The sequence below is a fragment of the Dermacentor variabilis genome, chromosome 3 (genome assembly GCF_050947875.1).
Source record: "Dermacentor variabilis isolate Ectoservices chromosome 3, ASM5094787v1, whole genome shotgun sequence".
Lineage (NCBI taxonomy): Eukaryota > Metazoa > Arthropoda > Arachnida > Ixodida > Ixodidae > Dermacentor > Dermacentor variabilis.
The window spans coordinates 197,732,469-197,755,966 of NC_134570.1; the positions used below are offsets into that span (position 1 = coordinate 197,732,469).

The 23,498-nt window shown below is 49.6% G+C and overlaps 1 protein-coding gene across 4 annotated transcripts in view; it reads right to left on the bottom strand.

The window, feature by feature from the left end:
- Pi3K92E (phosphatidylinositol 3-kinase 92E) overlaps positions 1–23,498 on the bottom strand; it is a 160,721-nt gene that overhangs the window by 100,149 nt on the left and 37,074 nt on the right. Inside the window, exon 1 of one of the 4 annotated variants that reach the window (XM_075686777.1) lies at positions 17,021–17,219. The exons of the other annotated variants lie outside the window; for them this stretch is intronic. The gene's annotated coding sequence lies outside the window, so the exon portion shown is untranslated. Of the gene's footprint in view, positions 1–17,020; positions 17,220–23,498 lie in introns of those variants that run through there. 4 annotated transcript variants of the gene reach the window in all.

Below are 23,498 nucleotides of genomic sequence, written 5' to 3' on the forward strand. Positions count from 1 at the left end.
GGGTTCACGATATTTCCCCCACGTAGTCGCAATTAATTTGTTCATGAAATAATGGTCGTTCCCTTCGAACGCGTGCCTCACTTTTACCAATCTTATACCGGATTGAGTCTTCGAGCTTTCGGGGTCCAACAAGTGCCGGAGGATGCTCCACGTCTTGGACAGATCCATGCTCCCCTCCGTTTCGTTGCACTTGCTGCCCCTATTTGGTTCGCATAATTTTAAAGTATAATTTTCGATTTCCTTGTTACGCCTCGCAATCCCCCTCCTGAGGTTGCGCTTCCAATTCTGCTTTTTGAGGCGATGCTCCGTGCTTTGTTTAGCTTCCCACATATTCAGAAGAAGGCTGCCCGCAATCTCCGGGGCCCTGTCCCCTTCGAGCGTTTCTGTCGTCTCTCTAACGCCCGATTTAACGCTGTCGCGCATTCCTCGATGTTTCTGATGGGCCCCAGTACCTGCGTCCTCCTGATATCCCTGAACGTAACTCACTCAACGACAGCCGGCGCGCGAGCCCTGCGCGTGTTAATATCTTCTTTCTGTATGGAAACAATTATGTAGTAGTCGCTGCCAAAATTTTGATCCGAATTATGTCATTCTAGACCTCTTACGTTTTTCGAGAATGTCAGATCTGGAGATGTATCCTTACTAACGCTATTTGCCACCCTCGTTGGACTCTCGCGGTTCTTGTGCAGAGTGAGCCCTAGGTCATCGGTATCTTCCCACAGCTATCTGCCTTTCGGGCTTTGGTGCGGGTACCCCCATTCCTGGTGATGTGCATCAAAGTCCCCACTATCAACAGTGGCTGGTTGCATGAAATTTTGAGGGCCTTGCGAAGCAAAGCCTTGAATTTCGCCTTCCTCCACCTGGGTGAGCTGTATAGATTTAGAAGGAATGGACTAGGCTCCATCTGTTTTCCGGTTGGAATTTCGACAAACACGTTCTCGATCTCTCTCGACTTTAGATCGTGTTCAATGGCCGCGATATTTCTTTTCACGAGCGTTGTGACCGAGGATTACTCCCCCCTGTCTCTGTGAAATGACTGACAGCCTGACAGTTTTGCAGGCCCCCCCAGTTTCCTGGAGGGCAATCGTCAAAGGAGTTTCATCTAATATCTGAAGGTACAGTCGAAGAATCAGCCGCTTGCGCCGGAAGCCGCGACAGTTCCACTGCTATATTTGATTTTCATTTGCGTTCCTGGCGATTTTGCTGCTGCGTGACGACCTGCTGAACATTCTGTTGCCAGCCGTTTATGGTGGCCATCTCCCACTGTCGCTTCTTGACTTCGTGGGGAGTGCGCAAGAGTTCTCGACACTTTGGGTCTCCTAGGGCGCGGCCTTTGCCGCACAGCTGGCCCTTCAGCTCACACTTGTGGTCACTTGACGGGAACTCGAGGCAGCCGCCATGGCAAAGGCACTTGACGTTCGTCGAGTCCGGGCACACGTCATCGCGATGCCCGAGTCGGCGACAGGCGACGCACACTTCGTATTTTTTATGGTGCACCTGGCATCTGGGTGTTGCCCCGCTGAAATAAATCCACCTTGGCACCACTTTCTCCTTGAAGAGAATGAAGATCGACTTCGAATTCTTGCCCAGTCTGCGGACACCTCGAATCTCGGAGTTATACTTGCGGTTTGAGTGGTACAGAATTTCTTCGATAGAGTATCCGAGCGGAACCCCGTGGATGACTCCCTTGCCGCAGTGCTCGGGGGTGGCCACGTAGGCGAAAGTCTCCGCTTGTTCGCCGTTGAACGTGAAGTGTTTCACGCTCGCGTACTTCAGCTTCCTCGCTGCACTCATACCCAGGTAGCACACAAAGTCTTGAAAACGTCGTATTAAGGGATTCAACGTCTGAAACGGATTTTTGACCAAAATCGACGCATCAATGACGTTCCAAACAATACATCTTAAAAACGAGGGGTGAATACGTATTGAAAACGTTGAAAGCCAAACAGCTTAAAAACGAGGGGTGAATACGTTTTGAAAACGACTTCACATAACTCGCTCTATCTGTTTAGTTATCAAGCCTACCGGCCGGGTACGTTTTCGACAGCGCCGTTTTTGGCGAGAGAATTCCTCGCCTGTCAAACAGCACTCGTCGTGTCAATTGCTCCTCTATTCGACCTACATCAGAATGAGTGCGGCAAGAAAAAGAAATTCTTTTGTGGTGTTCACCTCACGTCAGAAAAGACTAAGGATTGCAAATGAACGTGGCATTCCAAGGAGAAGTGTTTTGCGCCAGGAGGAAGTGGAGCGCGACTACAGAAACATCGAAGCCGCCCTTACGGCAATGGTAGCCGGCCGAGCCTTCAACAGGAAGAAAGATCTGTATGACTATCCGGTTCCTTCCAGTGTGTTTGGCATATCAAAGGTGTCATCACTAAATGTGACAACGAGCTCCTGGAAAATGAGCAGCGAATGCTTCAAAATTCCCGCTGGACAAAGCAGCTTTCCCGTGTTTCCTCTTATTCACAATTAAGTGATGTGAATACCTTACCGCTGCACAGCGCAATGTTTTTTTACGGCTGAGGCACGAGTGTTGTACAGTTTGCGTGGGTATAAAGGTAACATTTTGTGCCCAGTCGTCTGAATAATGAAAACTGCGGTTTTAATATAAACAGTCTGAGCACTTGGATATATATATATATATATATATATATATATACATATATATATATATATATATATATATATATATATATATATATATATATATATATATATAATGTGTGTATGTGTTTGTTTAACTCCATATAAAATTGTTGGTGATATCTCATGCATATGCAATACAGTAAGCGTGCATTATTCATCTAACAACGCGCTTCCCCGTGAGACCCATGAACAACTTGGAGCTTGGCTCCAGAGCGCTAAATCATGCAAGTCACATGCAGCATAAATAAAAGTATCGAGTTAATAAGCGAACATCACTTTTGGTGCCAACGGAGGGTCACATCGGTACAGTCGTTTCTGGTAACGGTGCTTCGTAGGAAGTGTGCCAACGAATTCTATACTGTGAGCACAATGTACATAAAAAAATTTGCAGAAACCATCGTCGATGATTGTTAATGCAAGCGATTAGTGCCAACGAGCGAACGAACAAAAGAACGCTAGAGAAAGCGAGCGAGAGAGAGAGCAAAATATAGTTAGCGTGAGAGCGAACGAACGAGCGCGCGAGCGTTTTCCTTGCAGATCAACAGTCCGACGACCGACCACCGACGACTGAACTAAGAAAACATCCGACGGGGAGGAGACAGAAAGCTATTCGCTTTAATATTTCTGAAACTCGTCGTTATAGGCTCCCCACGCTTGGGCGCAGAGGGTGGTGTGATCGCACCTATATAGAAGCGGCGATTGTTTTTTTAACATGCTGCAACCACAATGACGCGGCACTGAAAGCGGAAAGCGTCCGAAATGAGAGAGGAAACTGAAAGGCCTTGCGGAACGCCCAGTGGCAACTTCCAGCTCGCCACTCTTGCTGCAGATGGCGTGGCTAACGAACTATGGAAGAGCGCGCGGCGTCTGGCTCTGCGCAACATGATTCACGGGTCGAGAACTACAAAAGCGCAATGCACACGACACGCAAGACGCGCACACCAAGGCGCCACACCACGGCGCGTCAGCATCTTTAGCGGCTTGTACAATATTCGACAACCCATCAACGCGATCCAACCTTGCGCAAGGTGGCGATACCGTCGTCACATCATGTGACCAAGGCGGCCACGTGATTCGTGATGCCGGGCAGCATGCATGAGCATGCCGGGCCAGGCCCCGCACACTCTCAAGTTCAACAAATGGCCACAGAGGGCGAAAAATCAATCGAGGCGCGTTTCAGCGTAAGCGCGCAAGTGGAGCTACTATAAATTGGTCGAATACATTATTTGGTGCTTTCTCTGCTAGGGGCGCTGAACATGCTGATTTTTTAGAGCGCAGCTCTTTGGCGTCCGTTCCTGGGTTTCGCGTCGTCGTCGGCGTTGTCGTCGGCCTCGTAACCAGCTCCGCCCCCCTTTCATCCCCCCAGCGCTAGCAGCGACCGACTGATACCACTGGATGCCGCTGACGCCGCTAGAGAGTCAAGATAACGTGACTGCATAGAACACCGTCGCCGCCATGCAGAAAGAGGAGGAAAGGGTCCCCCCCCCCTGTTCTTGTGAGGCGGATAGGGTGCTCTTCAGTTGCCGACGCGCCGGTTATTTCACGTAGGCCCCGGCACGTCGACGAATACGTGACCACCTTCCCACGGCTAGACCTGGTTCTTAGCGCTGCGGAAGCGAGGGTATCATATTGTTTGTGTCGGCATCGGCGGCGTTGTCCCTGAAACCAACTCCGCAGCTGGGGTTGACTCACTATCGGCGTCAGCGGCATCAGTCAGTCGCTGCTATCTCTTCCCTCCTCCCTTTATCGTGTTGTCCGCTTGCTGCGCGCGCTTCTGCCCCCATCGTTTGCCGCTGGGTGTACACGCCGCCCCCCTCCCCCCTCTTCCTGCGAGTCTCCGGTTGTGAAAGCGCCGGCTCGAACTTAATTCCTTTCTTCGCTCCTCCTCCAATGCAACCCCTGTGCGGTGGCAATCAGAGAGCCAGATCGGTGGCGGCGGATCTGTATATGTGCACCGCCCGAGCCGAAATTGCCGCTGCCGTTCGCCACTGCGAAATTATCTGCCAGTTCTTTCTGAGCCATGAGCGAGACGACCGATGGAAGTCCTCCGTCTGCTGCTGCTGCTGCTGCTGCTGCTAAACGAGCTGCCAGAGCAGAGGCCCAGCGCCGTCGCCGTCAGAATCCAGAGGTGCGTGCCGCCAAAGCAGAAGCTTACCTAGTGGAGTCTTTGTTAAAGGAATACGTGTGAAAAATAAAAAAAAATTCTGTGATAGCGCATACATGTGTTGCTCGATTTCTTTGCCTCAATCTATCGAAAAGGTGAAACAGCTTATTTGCTGCGCTCAAATTTCGCATTAGGAAGTAACGTAATCGTCGGTAATTTTTTTTAATTTACACAAACCATTGACATGAACAATCGAGGTGTCTAAGGATGTTTTTTTACCTCAGGCAAATAGGCAGTTGATTTTTTTTAAAATTTGATTGTTGAAGCTGCTTTTAAGTCATAGCGTCAAGGTTTTTGTACTTGATTAACCACCGACAGCCGACAGCCTATTGGTATCGATGCGTTTCCTGGCCGTTAGCGTTCGTATACTACGGCGGCAAAACATTTTCGAAAGCATGCTGGTTTCGTCTGCGAGTCATTACACAGACTTGCTGTAAAGAGGTCTACTCTTGGCAAAAAATAGTGCCTCATTTTGTTTAGGCGTTGATTATCATAATGAATGCGGCAGAGGTTGACGGAATACGCTTGAAGGTACGTTTTTATGCCGTTGATCTCCATAAAACCGTAAGTACGCAAACCGATGTCACAGAACACCCGATGCATCATTGTGTGTTCTCCGTCATCGCTTGTTTGCTGTACGCCTACTAATTCTTCACTTCTTCTTCAAGTGTTGCATCCTCCTTTTGTCCTTGTTCTCTTGTGCTTCACTTACAGTATGTCGTTCCGTCAGCTGTAATGCGCATTTGCAAAACCAATACGTTTGATAAGACGCAGTGGTTATCATAATTTCACTACACATGTATTAAGCTGGCACATGTGGTTCAGATACAGATACCTGTATGCGGACTTGCACGACGTTGATGCGGAGATTAGGATAATTATGACACCCGTAAGGAAGAGGCAGCTGACGGCCGTAAGCTGTTGCGTTCTTTTCGCCATATTACCCGGCCTGGTAGTGCTCTAAAGATGCTGTATAAAAGTGACACGCGGTGACAGGGAAGTTATGTTTAGCAGCCGACTGTACGTTTTGTAGCTTAGGTCTTCTTTCTTGTGCGTCTGTGCTACCCTTATTAATGAGCCATTTCTTGACTATGTTCTTGACTATGTAACCGCATTTGTGTGGATCCGTAGACGTGTGGTTTTTGTTGTACTTGTAAAATGCAAATAAAATAGTTTCAAGCTTACTCAATCTTTGGTGTGTGCGTTTATTCCAGTCGAGGCAATCGTGCCACCTGGAAACCGCACTCTGTCAGTAGCCCTACACGAAATGCAACAGCTGGAGCGCGGCGGCACAACTCGGGGTAACGGCGGCGTAATAAACGAAAAACCGCTCGGGATGCCCTTAAAAGTCAGTTCAGAGTGTGCCTTAACTCGATATGACTCAGCGCTACATATATTTTGCTGCTGCGCCTTGATCGTGCTCCCGCCAGTTTGGTTGCTGTGTGGCAAACGTAGCGCCTACATACATATGTAGGCGCTACGTTTGCCACACAGCAACCTAACTGGCGGGAGCACGATCGATGCGCATCAGCCAGAACCCAGTAGCTAAAGCGACCATACTGTGCAAAACCCCGTTTCCGTTTCCTGTTGTACAGCGCCACCCGTGGTCACATACTTTAGTTCACGACGCCACCGCTACGCTTATTTCCGTAGCACTGTGGAAGGTACAGTTTCCCTTCTCTAATTTTGTATAGGTGTTCTGTGGCCGGGCGGGCGAGCCGGGCAGAGTTGCGTCACCGCACTCGCATTTCGCTGTGTTGTGTTTGCGGCTGTTGTGAATGTGCTGCCGCTGCCCTTTGTCATGTAAGTGTTGCAGTGTTTTGCTGTCAGGAAAACGACATTCTGTGATTAGTTTGGTTGTGCGATCTGTTTGTGTGGTTTTAATTTGGAAATCGATAGTGTTTTCATTTGGCATGGGACCAAGGCGGCCACGTTATTCGTGAAGCCGGGCATAGTTGCGTTATCGCACTCGCATTGCGCTGTGGTCCTGTTTGCGGCTGTTCCGAATGTGCTGCCACTGCCCTTTGTCATGTGAGTGTTGCAGTGTTTTGCCGTCAAGAAAACGACATTCTGTGATTGGTTTGGGTTGTGCGATCTGTTTGTGTGGTTTTCATTTGGAAATCAGTAGTGTTTTCAATTGGGAGGGCGCCGAGTGGAGGGCGCTATTCAGCTCTTCAAGTTCATTGTCATGTTATGTGAGGCGCCTGTTCAATAACGCTGTAATTAAGTTAAGGGCGGTATAAGGACGAAAGTTAGAGAGACGAAATCGTGCTTGTGTGTCCCTAGCGTCGGGATCGGCCGCTATGCGTGATCCTAACAAGAAAGTCGCATTTTGCAGAATGTTAAGCAAGGCGGCAGAATTGCTGTCTCTGCGCACCTTGCCGATTTCCGCAATAGAGCCGTCGTGGTGGTATTTTAGTCTCCCGTTTAGCAAGAGTGTTGCAGACAAGAGAACTTGTACAAATGGGCTTTTTTAAATGATTCAGTACTAGTACGGTATCCCAAGAGGTAAGGACAAGTGCCCGCCCTATTCCCTCGCGCTTCAGCGCACTGACAGAATTTTGCGTGCACCATATATACAGTGCTTTTATCGTTTGCGCTTCAGCTTCTCGATTGTGTTTTCGCTCCCTTTACCCACGTGATGGGTATTTCATGGTCTTACGAGGAACTTGTGTCCAATATATTAAACGGTCAAGTTCAATTTTATTTCACGCCTCAAATGGTAGTAATATAGTGAGCCCCTTGTAGCTTTGTGCTTGTTATCAATTTTTCTACTTGACGAATGGATACAGCATGTACGCTGCATAACTCGCTTGTGGATACTGCGTACGTGAGTCGGGTATGCCCTTGGTATAAAATAACTTGTATGCTCCAGGTAGCACGATTGTTTGCAGTTTGGGACATGTGTCGGACTGTACGCTGTGCGCCCTTCGCGCTTTACTTAGTCGGCCGCCTGCCGAGTTCGTGCGGGTTCCATGTGTGCGCATGGAGTTTGCGAAGAGTTTGCGAAGGTTCTTTTTTTTTTCGATTTGTGTTCTGTTTGCGCGCTTCGCACAACAGGGCATGCCGAAGTTCTTTGTCCTTGTGCAACACATTTTCCTAGCGTACGTATGTGAATTATTTGATACCGGTTTCACACGGGGCCCTTTTGACCGCGATCCAGTCCGTTACAAATCAAATTTCTCTGTCGTGATTGGCTCCTTTGCGCAAGCTGCGCGGGTGAGGGAATCGCATCGATCATTTCGATCCGGATCGGGCTTGATCGCGATCAAGAGTGGTTGTGTGACACCGGTATTACACGTGGCTCCCACATAGGGAACACTTTAAGTTCAATGCTACTGAATGAAGAGCAAGTGCATATATATGCCAGCGGTGGTATGTGGGCAAGTCTTTCTGGTGAACCCAATGCTTGTGCATTCAAAACATTTCAGCTATCAGTGTAGTGCATCAATTTGTCTACTTCGACAAAATGGAGCACCAGTGCAGATATCTGGGCTTACCTGTCCAAGGCAGCAAGTGTGGCTACATTGAAACCACTACCAGCATGTGCGGCTGTTCTATTTCCAGCGGGACTGCAGAATATTCAGTAGTGTGCTCTAAAGCTGTTCCTCGATGAAGCTCTGCCTGGACTGTTGGCCAAATATTTTTGGACGTGAAAGTGGGGGTCAACTGGTAAACATCAGTGGAACAGTGCCTGGACTCTGTGGCAAATATTTTGGATGTGAAAGTGTGGGCGAACTGGCTAAGAATTGGCTCTGGACTACATGTGTTAAACCTTTTTCTCATTCAGAGTGCTTTATTTTACTTTAGTAGACTGGAGATGTGCGCAAAGTGTGACATGTCAGTGGGCTAATTAATGTATTTGCTGGTTTGCAAATTATTCTTTGCATCTTTGTTTTTGCCACAGTGGTACAAATTTGCCTCTTGTACGGGGCTTTTTAGATAAACCAATTACTATTTATTATGACCATTGCTTCCTTTATTACACAAATGCAGCTTCCAGTGCATTCCAGTTTATTTCCATGTTTATGTAAGTTTCTAATATGAGGCTTGCATATTCATTTCTCACGTTCTGGAGTGGCAAGATGCAGCATTACTCAGTCTCATCGTTCACCGTACTACAGTAGTGCTTACTTGTTACACTGACTCCCCCGTTTAAGTATTCTGTACTAGTTTACTTCATTGTTTTTTTTTTGTTGCAGAGTTCTTTTTCTAGCCATTACCTTCTGTGATATAACCTAAAGGCAATATTTCCAATTTTTCATTCCCATTGTTTGATTTCTGTCACAGGATTGTTTTATGATGGTATGCGGTGGTATTTCTTATTGTGCTCTTTTCAAGCTTCTAGCTTATTGGTAACATTGCTCGGAGGCATGCAGTTACCATCCGATTCAAGCTCTTGCATTTTTCAGTTTACTTCTTCCATTCGCTCCGATGTCACTTCTGGATAACTCTAGTCCATCACGTGCTCTTTACTATGATAAATGAGAAGCTTTAGTACACTTCATGTTTTTCTGTTCATTTTTGTATGTGTACTTGGAATTTTGTTTATGTACTAGTGAATGCTCACTTTCGAGTTCATTACAAATCCTTTCTGCGATTTTTGTCATTGTTGATGTACTTTTACTTCTATTTGCATTTCTCACACATTTTGCTTGAACCTTGCATAAGCATTACATTTTAATAAAGTGTTTTTGCTTGGTCACAATGTTCTCATTTCATGCACTCTTGGCATGAATGCCTTGGTTAGGCCGCCTGCCAAGACGTGGCCATTTGTTCTTTGCAGAATGTCATTTCCATTTTGGTTGTAAGCATCGCAGCTTACTAAAGGCGGTATTAAGGATTCATTATTCCTAACAGGTTCATTTTTATGTGGCTTGGTATAGGATGCGCCGGCCATGCGGGCAACAGTGCTTGTCACTGCGCCATGGCTCTTAGTCATCGCCGACGCTTCTACTCATCCGGGGCGCGATTGGTGATCGTTGTTGGAAACGCCCGTTCAGTTTCACCTCACGCGATTGGCGTAGGCCGTGCCGACGGGTGCGGCTGACGACGTCGGCGCAGCATAGGCCAGTCGCGTGAGGCAAAACTGAACGCGCGTTTTGAACAACGATGTCCGATCGCGCCCCTGGCACCCGCGAAAATTCGCTTCAGATTATCGTAAACCTTTCAAGACCACTTCTAGACCAGCTTTTTGATAACGTCCTAAAAACGTTTAGAAATTGGTTACGAATAGTTTTGGCAAAGGGATTATTTGTGTCTTTCCCAATCCTATTTCTAGACCAGCTTTTCGAATACGTTTTGCAGACCTGTTCTAGATCGTCTCAAGAGAGTATTTAAGCCGGACATTAGCAGACATATACGACGTTTTCCCAACGAAGTGCTCTCATTCGTGTCTTCTTTAACCCGTTTTTATCGTCTCGGATAAACGCTACGAAAACGTTACGTATCTCTTTTGTGCTACCTGGGTAGTGATGACGAGAACGGAGTGCTGTTTCATATTTGGAGTTATCAAATCCCCCTTCTCTTCGCGTGGGTTGATCCCCGCCGACATTTTGATTATGTAAGTCAGGTAAGCTGTTCCATATTTGATAAGCTTAACTAGGCCGCCACGTAGTCGGATAACAATTTCAGCGGCGCCGTCTGTAATGCGCGTCTGCTGACGCTCGATCGACTAGGCCGCCATTTTCGTGCCTGCTTGCCTCTCCTGGGCTCGCTGTGTCGCAGTTTTCTTTCCGCTCTTCTCTAGCGGGATGTATCTTCGTCCTTCGCTCGCGTACCATTGTCCTGGTGCCAAACATTCCTCGGGTGTAATCGTTCCTTCCATAATAACCATGATTCACAGCATTCGCGCGACTACGAGCGGCAAACGAGCCACCGGTGGGGACGCCGCGGGCCCGGTCGGTCGCGGTAGGCTTAGCGCCGTTAGGCTCAACTAAGCTAGGTGCTGCGCTGAACACACCCAAAGTCCAAAATGGCAAAACTAAAGTCCAACTTGAAGAAGAAGCTGCTGGTCCTCTCGTGTTCCGTCGTCGATTGAGCACAAAAACCAGGAAAGCAAGATCGAAAGACTGCCGAAAGAGGCGAAAATTCGCGGAGCCCATCGGAAGCGCGTCCGCTCACATGGATAGTGGCGCCCCCGCCCGATGGAATACCGAGAAACCGTTCTCAGTTGGAGGGAAGCGCGATAACTATGGTAATACGGGGAAAGCAGGAGCCCAAATGACGAAAGTACCAAGCAGAAAATATATTTTTGTGTAAGCTAACATTCCTATGTAATGTTGAAAATGCATCCTCTAAGCAACAAAGGAAATTGAGCTCTTTTTGTTGTTGTTGCCAGTCTCGCCTAGGGGGGAAATTTGTCTATCGTGCTACAAGGCGCCCAACACCGAGTAGAAAGATGGCGCGTGGCCTCCGAGATTGTAAATGCGCACGTAATCTCCAAAGCTATTTCACACAGCTTTCTGCTAGTCTGCTAGTCCAACGCGATCGGTAGGCAACAGGGTAAATAAACTGCGCATGGGGGCAGCGCTTAAACGACTAAATGTGTTTTCTATAAGGAATAATATGGGCAGCATTTTTTACAAGAACTGTATTGTTCGGGCTGTTACAATATATCGCGCCAAGAGGGAATACTTAAAGAAATGCCAATGTTTGTCCACGCAAAACCATGCCGGAAACGCCATGCACAGAAAGGCCCTGGGGTAGCGCCCCGCAACTACTGTAGCGCACGGCTTGCTGGAACCTTGATTCACATATATCGAGCGACACCGTGAATGTATCCCGGCATCGCGCTTACTCAGCAGACACGACCTAAGAAAAACGATGAGATTCACTAGGCAACCACAAAGTGGCACGTGTCTAATCATTCACAGCACGCACGAACAACGCTTGCCGATCACTCTCATTTTACTCGTCGGGGAAGCTCTGTGGCTATGCCCTGACCTGTTGAGCACAAAGTCGCCTGTTCAGTCCCAGCCGCAGCATTCCAACAGACATGCAATGCAAACAACATTCGTTTTGCGTGAATTGGGTATACGTTAAGGAATCCCAGGTGGTTAAAATTAAGACAGAGTATCTCACTATGGTACTTCTCATTGTCAGATCGTCATTCTGACAAAGAGAGAGAGAAAACATTTATTTGGACCGTCGGGGTTGTTGCTCTTGAGGTCGAGTGGGTGGTGTCCTCATTCCGAGACTCCACTGGCCATGGCTGCTCGACATACTTGCTCTACGAGAGCTTCTTGTCCCACCAAGGTATCGCCGGTCAGGTGTACTTCCCACCGTTCAAATGACGTGCTAGGCGTCCTTAAGCGTTTAGGTTTGCCCCCTCACCCCCACGAAATGTGAAAGAGTGTAGGCCGCGTGTCGCCGCACCAGGCGCAGATGCCGCGATATGTTTGTGAGTGCATCTTGATCTATCTGTCTAGGTTTGGGAATGTGTTTGTCTGAATAAGTCTGAGAGCTAGTGCCTGTTCAGTGCTGAGATTTCCGTGAGGGGGAGGATAAATCCTGCGGTTCATTCGATCACGAGTCGGTCGCAATAATTGGATGGCAGGGGCTCCAAGGTAAAGGGTGGGGATCGATGAGACGATTGGTCTTGCCCCTCTCGGTTCATTAGCGCTCGAGCTAAGGCGTTCGCCCTTTCGTTCCCCTCCAGACCCACGAGGCCCGGCGTCCACGTGGTTTGACGGGATTCTTGCAACCTCAGGCCTAGAATCTGAGCCGCCAGCAGCAGTGCCTGTTCAGTGCTGAGATTTCCGTGAGGGGGAGGATAAATCCTGCGGTTCATTCACTGGATCACGAGTCGGTCGCAATAATTGGATGGCAGGGGCTCCAAGGTAAAGGGTGGGGATCGATGAGACGATTGGTCTTGCCCCTCTCGGTTCATTAGCGCTCGAGCTAAGGCGTTCGCCCTTTCGTTCCCCTCCAGACCCACGAGGCCCGGCGTCCACGTGGTTTGACGGGATTCTTGCAACCTCAGGCCTAGAATCTGAGCCGCCAGCAGCGGTGTTCGTCCGTTGGTAATTATGCGGCATACTTGTTGCGAGTCGGTAACGACATGAACTTCCCAGCCTACCCTGTCTTGTTGCTTTATTACTAGCGCTGCGGCTATGGTCTCAGCCGCAGCTGGGGTCTCCGCCCTGACGGAGGACGCGAGGGTCAAGGAGTTATTTCTCCCATTCACGGCGGATATCACGAAGGGGTCCCCTACAGGGTACGCCGCCACGTCCACGTAGGTTACGTACGCATCACCCTTAAATTGTTGGCGCTGTCTGTCGACGCGAGCATTGCATCGTCCTTCATGGAGTTCATGACTCATGTGCTTCGGTATCGGGTTCGCCTTGATCTTGCCTCTGACCTCGGGCAGGAGTGATCGTTGCCCATCGAGGGCACGGAGCTCCGTTGCCGTTCCATTCCGGTGGAGGGTGGCTCTGCCCCCCGCCATAACCTGTAGTCTGGCTTACTGCGAAGCCATAACCTCGTCTGACAGCTCGGCGAAAGTGTTGTGGATCTCGAGGGCCAATAACTCCTCGTTTGAGGTGGTGACAGGGGGACCCAGGGCCGTTTTCTACGCGCCTCTGATGCTGGCATCGGCCTGTTCTTGGTCGCGTTTGTTTAGCGAGTGGTAGTGATACAGCATGCTATACGTTACTGTGCTGATCGCCACAGCCTGGACGAGGGGAAGCGTGTCCTCTCTCGCATGCCCTTGCGGCTTCTTGTTATCCGTTTGATAATCCGTGAGCTCTGGTTGGTGGCGGACCTTAGGGTTTGGATGTTGTGGGAGGCTTTCAGGTTGCTCTGGAACCAAAAACCCACAGTCCTAGTCTTATTGCTTTCCGTGATTTTCTGGCCCTCCAGGTAGAAGTCGATAGGACCGGGGGACTTGCAGATTCCTCCTCCGTGCACCCGGAACACCTCAGACTTATCGGGCGCACAACGCATCCCGCCCGCTGCCGCAAATCTCTCCACGGCCGTCGCGGCCTCCTGAAGGGTCACCTCTTTCGCAAGAGGGAGCCCTTGGTTGCCTAGAGCGTGATGTCTGCGTACAGGGCGTAACCTAGGTCCGGGGTCTTCCGCAGCTCCTTGGTCAGTGCAAGCATCGCGACGTTGAAGAGAATCGGGGAGACTATCGCCCCCTGCAGCGGTCCTTTGTTTGGTACATCGATCGTATCCGATCGAGTCTGGCCTATTGCAATGGTTGCCGTCCGTCCCGTCAGGAACGATTTGACGTAATTAGATATACGATCCTCGCAGCTGATATTCTGTCCCTTTCGAATGGCCTCGTGAGAGATGTTATCCAAGACCCCTTTCAGGTCAATTTCAGGTCAAGTGCGAGCAGGAGGTGTTCTCCTCCCTTCGGGATGCCCTTGAGAACTTGTTCCCTTAGTATTAGGAAAGCATCATGGGCAGAAAGTCCAGGCCTGAAGCCAATCATGGTGTGCGGGAAGAAGTCACTGTCCTCTACGTAGTGTTCGAGGCGGGTTTTGATGACCCTCTCTTCCAGCTTGCCGACGCACAAAGTCAGCGAGATGGGACCGCAGGGCGTCAATCAAGAACTTCTTGCGGGGTTTGGGAATGGTCACGATTTCCACGCGTTTCCACTCGTTCAGTACATGTCCCTTGGTCCAGAGTTCCTCGTTTAGGTATTCGGTCAAGTCCCGGATGTGCATTTCGCTCAGGTTTCTAATCATGGAATCGGAGCGTCCAGTTTTGGTCTTGGTTCTCCTTCGCATTTTAGGAGGCAGAGTCGTATGGGGTCGCTACCCTGGTATCTGCTTTTAGGGCGTCAATCAGATCCTGGCCGTTCGCGGGGAACTTGTGAGCGATTCCTAGAAGCGTCCGACTGGTTGTCGATTTCGCCTTGTCCGGCTCGATCAGGCAACGTAGGATGGCCCACGTCTGCGCCGTACTCAGGGTACCCTTGAGCGAGGTGCAAAACTGTACGCAATTTTGCTGTCAGCTCGGTCGCGTAAGTTCTTGCTTCTTATGTTATATGCTCGATTCGCAGACGTAGTTTCCGGTTTAACCGCTGTCGCTTCCACCGTTTTAGGATGCCCGCACGGGCTTCCCACAGGTGTAAGAGCCGGCGGTCGACTTCTGGCGTCTCGACCATGCGCTGGTAGGCTTTGGTAGTTTGTAGGTGGGCCTCCCGGAGGCGCTGCATCTTTTCCGCTATGTCTGTTATACAGTCTTCTAGCGGGGGGAGGGGATACTGCCTGTACGCCTCCCAATCCGTGAGCCTAATTTCGCCAATTGTTCTCTTGAGTTCGCCTGCCATCCGGATAAACGGGCATCCCTGAGGCGGCCTCCACGGCCTCTTCCACCGCACGGCCTCCCACGAAGGGATACTTCGTTGCTTCTCTGACTGCGGGTTGGCTGCTACTGGACGGCAGCCCACTGGCACTGCCTTGGGAAAGCCACCTCGCCAGCCTGTGCCTCCTGCAGTGACCCAGAGACTCTGGAGCACCTTCTGCTGGCCTGCCCTGCTCACCTGCAGCATCGGCGCCGACTTCTGCAGGAGTTCTCCCGCCTGGGGCTCCCATGTTCACGACAGGAAGACATCCTCTTCCCCAGTCGTAATCAGCTACCAGGCTTCCTAAGTGTCGTCGAGTACCTCGACTCGTCGGGGCTCTCGGCGAGACTCTAGGAAATTTCTTCAAAGACGAATAGCCTAACGGCTATTCACCACCTCGGGCCTCCTGATCCGCATCAACTTCGCTTTTGCTGGGCCACCTCCTATGGTCTATCACCAGTCAACTCCTCCGGTCGAAGCCACTGGGCCTTCCCTGCCGGGCTGCTCCGCTAATGCCATGGCGACTCTCTACCTTTCTCCCTCCTTCTATTTCCTTCATTCCCATATCTACACCCCTGCTGGCGCTGAGCCGTGCACCCGCAAGGGTTGCAGAAGATAGTGTCAGCCTTTCCTCCTTTCCCCACAATAACCACTTCTCTTGAGTTTCGGGGCGGATACCGAGATGCTGAGAATGTAGTGATCGCTCCCCAGTGTTTGGACCAGGTGCGTCCATGAGTATTCCCTTTCGTTTTTGACAAATTATAGGTCCGGAAACGTGTCTCGACTTACACTGTTGCTTACTTGGTTTGGTTGGAGCAAATTGGTTATCAATTCGAGGCCCGTTTGGTCAACCGCATCGAGGAGCGACCTCCCCTTTTGCGTGTCTTGTTGGTAGCCCCAAGTCGTGTGTCTGGCGTTCATGTCTTTCACTACTACCAGCTGGTTGCAGCCAGCAGCTCTCGGGCTGTCGTAAATGATGTGGAAGTCGTCCTTTTGAGCCCTCGGCGGACTGTACAAATTCAACATGAAAGTTCTATGTCTACCCCTCTTCTGCGGCATGACTTCCATTAGCACATGATTAATGTCGTGATGTTGATAATGTTATCCAACGGCCGTCACCATTTTGTGAACTAATACCGCGAGCTTCGGTGATCCCGCTTGTTTAATTACGTAGTAACCCCGAAGCTTGATCGGCTGGTTCCCGACCTCTTGAAGGCAGATGACGTCGGGGAGAGGGGGGAGGGTATGGGTGATTTTGGATGAAGAGTTGGAGTGAACATGCTTTCTTGTATAAAGAGCGACAATCCCACTGCCAGATCTCGAGGTGTTCGCGCGCGCTGTGTGTGACGTTCACCACTGCTGACGTACATTCCACCGCCGTCGCAGTTGTCGGCGTCCCTGCCGTCACCCGTATTGTTTATGCGCCTGTACACCTTGACGTATGGGTTGCTGCTCTCGTCGTCGACCCGCTTGCGCAAGCCAAATTCAACCTTGCGTAATCTTCTTTCAAGGTCTTTATGGATTGGTGTGTTCCCCTTGACATCATTCTTTAATTCGCCCATCTGGTAAAGCATATGTTGTATAATAGCATAAATGATTTCCAGGGTGACTACACTTGACTGGCATGCCGCTGCCGAGACCGCCCCGGGAAGCGAGGAGGGCGTAGTGGTTCTTGAGGGGGGAGTAATGGAGATGGCGGGCTGGTGCCCTATCGTACCGCTTTGCGGCCCTGCTTGTGTGTTGTTGTTCGTTTTGCCTAACAGCGCTTCTAAGCGTTGCATGGGTTGACTCAGGTCGTTAACCTGAGTTTTGAGTTCTTTACTTTCTTTCCTGATGCGCGTACATTCTTGGGAGCATTTGCTATTGTCACCGGAATATTGAGCGGAGGAGGTACTAGACTGATTCCGACTCACCTTATTGTTGTTGGCTTGGTTCTTCTTGCCCGATTGGTTCCTCTGCTTCGACGTGGATGACGAGGCAGAAGGCTGCCGCTGCCCTTGCTTCTGTCCTGGCTTTGTCCGCTTCGAGCGGAATAGGAACCTGGACCTGGACTGCGACCGAGATCGGGACCGGGACCATGATCTTGACCTGGACCTGGACTGGGACCGGGATTTTGAGCGGCTCGCCGAGGACTCCGAGCTGAACCACCGCAGGCGGCTTCGCCTTGGCCTTCCTCCATCATTGTCGTCGTCTATCTTCCTGCTTCCGGGTGGAGGGTGCTTTCTGGTGGTGGGGCTGTTGCTTTTGAGCCTTTGCTTGCACTCGCGAGACCCCTTGGCATGGGCTTCGCTGCAGACGGCTCACTTGAGCATGCACTCGTGGTCGTCCGTCGGGTTGCGCGTCCCGCAAGCGAGACAGATCTTCATGTTCGGGGCAGGACAAACGTCCGATCGGTGTCCCATGCGCTGTTACACGTAGCAGATTTGTTTTGTGGGCTTGTAGGGGTGGCACTCAGTCTCCCCTCCGTAGTAGTAGACGTATCGTGGAACTGCGTGAGAGCTGAACGTGATCACGGCCGTCTCGGTCTTTCCCAGCATGCGGGCCTGCACGATTTCCACGCCTTGGGTCCTCACCCTTAGGTGAGTCATAAGCTCCTCGGGAGGGGTATCCGGGTCGATTCCATGAATGACGCCCGGGCCACTCCGTCCAGTGCCGCAACGTAAGAGGTGACTTCGTAAAGGTTGCTGCCCACCACAATCCGTGTGATCTTGCGCACAATATCCGCGACTTCCTGACCCAGGGTACTACCCATGAATATGTTGGAACCGGGTCTCAAGCGTACAAGGAAATACGAATCATCAACTTTACCTCCGCAGGCGGCCGAGACGGCTTTCGAGATTAGGTGGTTGGTGAAGGCCTTTATTGGGTCGAATGATGATTTTGAAGTCCCTACGTGGCAGGGGGGGAGGGGGGGTTGTCGCCTTTTCTTAAAAGAAGGCTTCTTTGATACCCCAGCGCTCGCAGCTGCGTAGGATGTTCATGATGACGCGGTGTCGGAGGTGGGTGATAGCGGAGAGATCACCCTGCCTGCAACGGGTACTTGCTCGCCTCTGGCGAGTTTCTTCATCGATCTGCGCTTGATGTGTAAAAACCAATTGGAATAAGGGCATTGCGATGGCGTCCCTTGCAAAAAGTCCTCGTGCATAATGGCAGAGTCGTCATGGCGATCTTCCGAGATGTTTTGGAAGTCGTTCTAACACATAAAACTCCAGAATTAAAATAAATTCTCATTTTTTGACTATCACACCACGCGTATTCTGCCGGCCGCGATGATGATGATCATGATGACGTTAGCTGTGGCCTTTGTATGGGAAAAACAAATTGGGATTGGGCCGAGGAGAGGCGCCGATACGCTGCAGGCAACCGAGACATATCAAGCGTGGCCTGGCCTCTGAGAATTCAGAAGTATGGTTGTTCGCCTAGTTGGTTAGATACATCAATAGGGGTCATATATCGCTGGAAGACAAGAGCGAGACAACAGGACCAAGACGAATGAACGTGCGCGTGCGCTCCATATACGTCAGCAAAATAAGCTCACATTCACTCACCCTCAATTATCAGTATTATATTTAAGATATGCCCTCTCTCGCACCCATATTCGTCTGCACCGACGCTCACCGATATTTACGTAAGGCTCTCTTACTCAGCGTCACTGGCATTCGCCCACCTTCACACTCGTGCCCAGTTGTACTAGCCTGCGCTCGTTCACGCTCATACTCGTGGCCGCGCACGTCTACAGGCACTGAGTAGTGTTGGTGCTGCCGTCCACTTGCATTGACCGGTTTACTCTCACTCTTGGCTGTTAAAGGGGCCCCGAAGCACTTTTTATCGAAGTGGTGAAATGCATTTGAAGTTAAAATGGCCTATTTCAGAAATACTTTGCCACAGCAACTTCTTCAATGCATTCAGCAAACGCCGAGTTATTGGTAATCAAGCAGAGCGTTCGCGGTGCTTCCGCTTCTTCAATGATTTGCACTGCGAAGGCTACGGCTGAGCGGTGTGTGCCCACAAGGCTCCGCCTCCTCAACGTCAGCGTGGCGCGCCGTTCAAATTTGATTTTGGATGCTTACGGAGGCGCCACTACACCCGATTTGGCGCTTGCGGCGCACGAAACGTTACGTCCCTTGATAATTCGAAAGTACCGTCACTCTTTAACTCAGCCCCCACCACGCGTCCTCCTCGCCTCCTCCTCGCCTCTTGCGCGTCCCCCTCCCCCCACGGCAACCAGTTCTGCCCCCGTTTTTCTGCACGACAATTGGTCTCCCTGCCGTTGCCCTTGGAAACGCGCGGATCTTGCGTTTTGCTTGTCTCTTTCTTTTTTGTCCGTACCATTTTTCTCCTCAGCTCGGCTAGCTCGGCACTTTAGCTCGGTGTAGCGAACGTTGTACGCTGCGTTTCCTGCTCCCTGTGCTAGCGCTATGCCGTGTTGTTGCGCATATAACTGCAGCAAGAAGCCTGAAGATTGTTATGCAATATTTGCGATACCACATCAAAAAGCGTGACTAATTGCACAGGAAGCAGTGGCTGCATAACATTGGCCGAAAGAACTTTGTTCCGACAAAGAGCAATGTTGTTTCCGAGGTGAGGCGTCTTTCTTATTGCTCGTATCAAAGCACTCCCTAATGCTGCATTTTTTTACTTCTCCCGGCCTGGTCACCAGCGTTTTTGCTGCGGCAATTTGTGCGTTGCATAAAAATGGGGTTGTCCTCAGTATGCTTAATATTCCGGTGGGGCTCCATCACCTCGCACGTCGCCAACTCTTGTTATTCAGTCGGAAATGCAGCACTGTAGGTTGTTTCCTTCTGTGAAGAATTCTGAACGATGATACAGCCTCTCGATGGCGCTTTTCGTTATTATTAGGACAGGTCGCGTGTTTTACCTAAAATCGTAATAGCGGCTTGTAGAGGAGCTATTATTTTCAGTTTCCGTCGAAGTGTGCGTCAATCATACAATGAATGCAGGCCCCGAAAAAATTAGCGGCAAGTATACCCGTGGTATTGCAGGTGATGAGCGCTAGCTAGTCCACATTGCGTTTTTTTTTTTTAAATTTTAAGGCAAAAGTTTCTGGATCTCTGTTTCAAGGTCGCGTTGTGAACAGAAAAGATCACGCGCGCAGGAAGGCCAGAAACGACCCAAAGCATGTCCAGCCGTGTATGAGAGATTAATGATTAGCCAAGTTAATTAATCATTCATTAGTGATTGAATTAAGGCGGATTTCGGAGGATTAAGGTTGATTAGGGTGTATTAAAGTGGATTAATGTTGATTAAGATGCATGAACAAGGATTAAAGGGGATTAAGGGGCATGAAGGAAGTTTAAGGTGCATTAAAGAGATTAAGGGTGGATTAGGGTTATAAAGGAGGATTCAGGTGCATGATCAATGATTAAGGCGTATTAAAAAGAATTAGGGCGGATGAAAGGATTAAGGTCGATTAGGATGGAATAAGGTGAATTAGGGGTGATGCAGAAATAAGACCGATAAGGGTGGATTAAGGAGGATTAATGTGGAGTAGGGTGGCAGAAAGGTGATGGAGGTTGATTAAGGTGAGTTACAGTAGGCTTTACAAGACTTTGGCATTCGCGTCTCTTAGGCGATACCTAAGGACACCTTGGATTTTTGGAATTTGCTTTGAACTGCACTTCCACGCACGCATGAGTGGGCGACGATTATTATTTGGTTTTCTCATGGTTAAAGGAAATGTGCAGGGGGTGTTCACATGATCGCGCACGCCTACTATTGGTACTGGCTTTTAGGCTGAGGCCGGGAATCTTCGCTTTAATAGCTAATGTTTAAAACTACCTTTTTACGGTTTTGTTCTGCAGGGAAACTTTTTCTATTGATTTAACACGAGCCAAAATCATTGCATCAATTCCACTTTGATTATGACGGTTGAGCAATCAGTCGTGATTGTGGTCATGAAGTAGTAACGCAAGAAATATTCTGCAGGCAATAATGTTGAGCACCGCAACGTATTTCATCCTATTCCACCGTAATCGACCTTCATCCTCCTTCATCCACCTTAATGCGCGCTAATCTTCCTTAATGCACCTTCATCGACCTTCATTCTCCTTAACGCACCTTATTCCTCCTTAATAACCTTAATGTATATTAAAGCAATCACTAATCAATCATTAATTACCTGTGCTAATCAGTAATCATCTCTTATACACGTCTGGACATGCTTTGTTGCGCTTCCGGCATTCCTCATGTCACATGCTATCTTGAATACCTCACAACGCGACCTTGAAGCAGAGATCTAAGGCTTTGGCTTAAAAGCCACACGCAGAGGGATGTGCCACAAGCAATACTAGTTCAGACGCACAAAAAAAGTAAAACATCTGATCATGTGGCAGAAAAATTGTCTGCAGTTCAGAGCTGCCGCGCCCCGCGTCTTCTGCAACGCCAATCACAACTTCGCCTCTGAAGTTACGTCGGACAATCTTTTTCGCACCTGCGGCGCTGGTGCTTAGTCAGTCATTGTCACCGGCGGCCTTTCAGCCACTTGCGTCCAACCGCGGATGCTAAGCCGCTCTGCCTTCTAGATTTTCAATATATGCGGCCCGGGCTCTACTGCGGTCGTTACTGCTTCCATAGAAACATCTGTGATGTTAATCACAAGGTAGATGCCGTAAGGCGCGACAAAGCTATGATCTGCCACGGCTGACTTAGCACGAACGCCGCAGGTGCGAGACAGTCTGCCCAACACAGCGGTCGCCAAATCGGGCGTCAGTGCCCGCTGCTTCACCTATTTTACCGCGCCAGTAGCCAGCGTCCGAGCTTAAACAAACTCGACCCCTCCCCGCAATGCCGGCACGCCTACAACACACGCTAAAAAACCTCCTCGTAGTGCCTAGGCAGAGTCATATATTCCAGGAACAAACGCCCCCAGATTTTCTCTCTTGCGCCTGCGCACGAACGGCTGGCGAACCCTCAAATGAACGTCTCGTGCTACGTGGTACCGACTGGATATTGTCCTGCACCAGCTTGACCGACCGACAGTAGCCACGTCCTACCTGCGCCTTTTGAAGCCTCATCAATAGCTCATTACGAAGCTATTACGTCTCCCAGGGCGTCTAGCCAGGAGCGGCCAGGAGTGAGCGCGCACTGGCAAGCGCGCGTGCGGTCTCACCTTAAGCATCGCGTGGTTTGAGGCTAGTCGAGTGTTCAAACCTAGTCGAAACTAGTGAAACCCGAAAGCTACGACACTGAAAAGCAGGATGTCCATAGTATAATTCCTATGCATGCGGCTGTGTCTGAGCGTGAGCAGGCAATAGTCGCCTTCTTCCGGAAGTACGTAGTTGTTATCAAAATTCGAAAACAGATTTTCGCTTACTGTTTACTAAACTGCGTCAGTAAACACACGCAGTAACAGAAGAAAGAAGCGCACTGATCCACACATCCTTCGTGATTGATGTCAGCTATTCGTCAATAGCAGCGGCGTGTGGGAATTTACTATGTCACGAAATAGTGTACTCAGAAAAGAATGAGGAGCAGGCTTTTGCTGAAAAAAAAAAAGCGTTTAAGAGAAAGGTAACTTCGCGCTCCGCTTGCGAGATCCGACGGCTGCAAAAATTGGCTGTCATTTTCGCAGCGACGTATGCTATCCGCAGGCTGTGTTTTTTCACCAAGCGCGAAGACCCCTTTAGATGACTATCCGCATGCGCGCGTGAACGCATAAGTGAGAATGCCGAGCTACAGTGCGCTGTCAAGCCTTACGGCCGTACCTCAGCCGCAGCGAAAACATTGACCTAAGTTTAGTTAAGAAAGGGTCGTGGTAAATCAGGAGAAGAAGGGCGGGTTAGGTATTGCTTTCATTGCCTTGCGTTGGGGTTAATTGCAGTTTCATTTTTATTGCTATAAAACTTACGTACTCTGTAACCTTTTACATTAGCGCAAGACATTTTCGCCTATTCAAAATGGAAATGGTTCAAAGGTAAGTGATCCTAATAAACATGATCCGTAGGTAGAATGTTCGATATCCATGAGAGCAATCAGAAATAACAATTATTTTTTGTCGAATGGCCTGGCCTGAATTTCAACTCCTAGATGTTGTCGCATTCGTTACTTCACCAGTCCTCCATGATTACCTTCTTTACTCTCCGAATGAAGAAGACTTCTGGGCTTCTTTGTGAAGCAACAACGTACCCATAATGTCAACGCTAGTTTATAGGAGCTCTGGCACTCATAGGCTTACTGAAGGCACCTTTGTGCTCTCTGAGGACGTCTGGTTTGTGCGAGCGCCATTGATTCCGTAGTGCTGTCCGTGCAAATCTCCCCCCTCTCTATATCTCTTCTTTCTATTCGCGTTCTTCCATCCCCCAGCGTTATGTAGCCAACCGGACTCTGGATTGGTAAATATTCCTGCCTTCTTTTGTATCTCTCCTTTTCTTG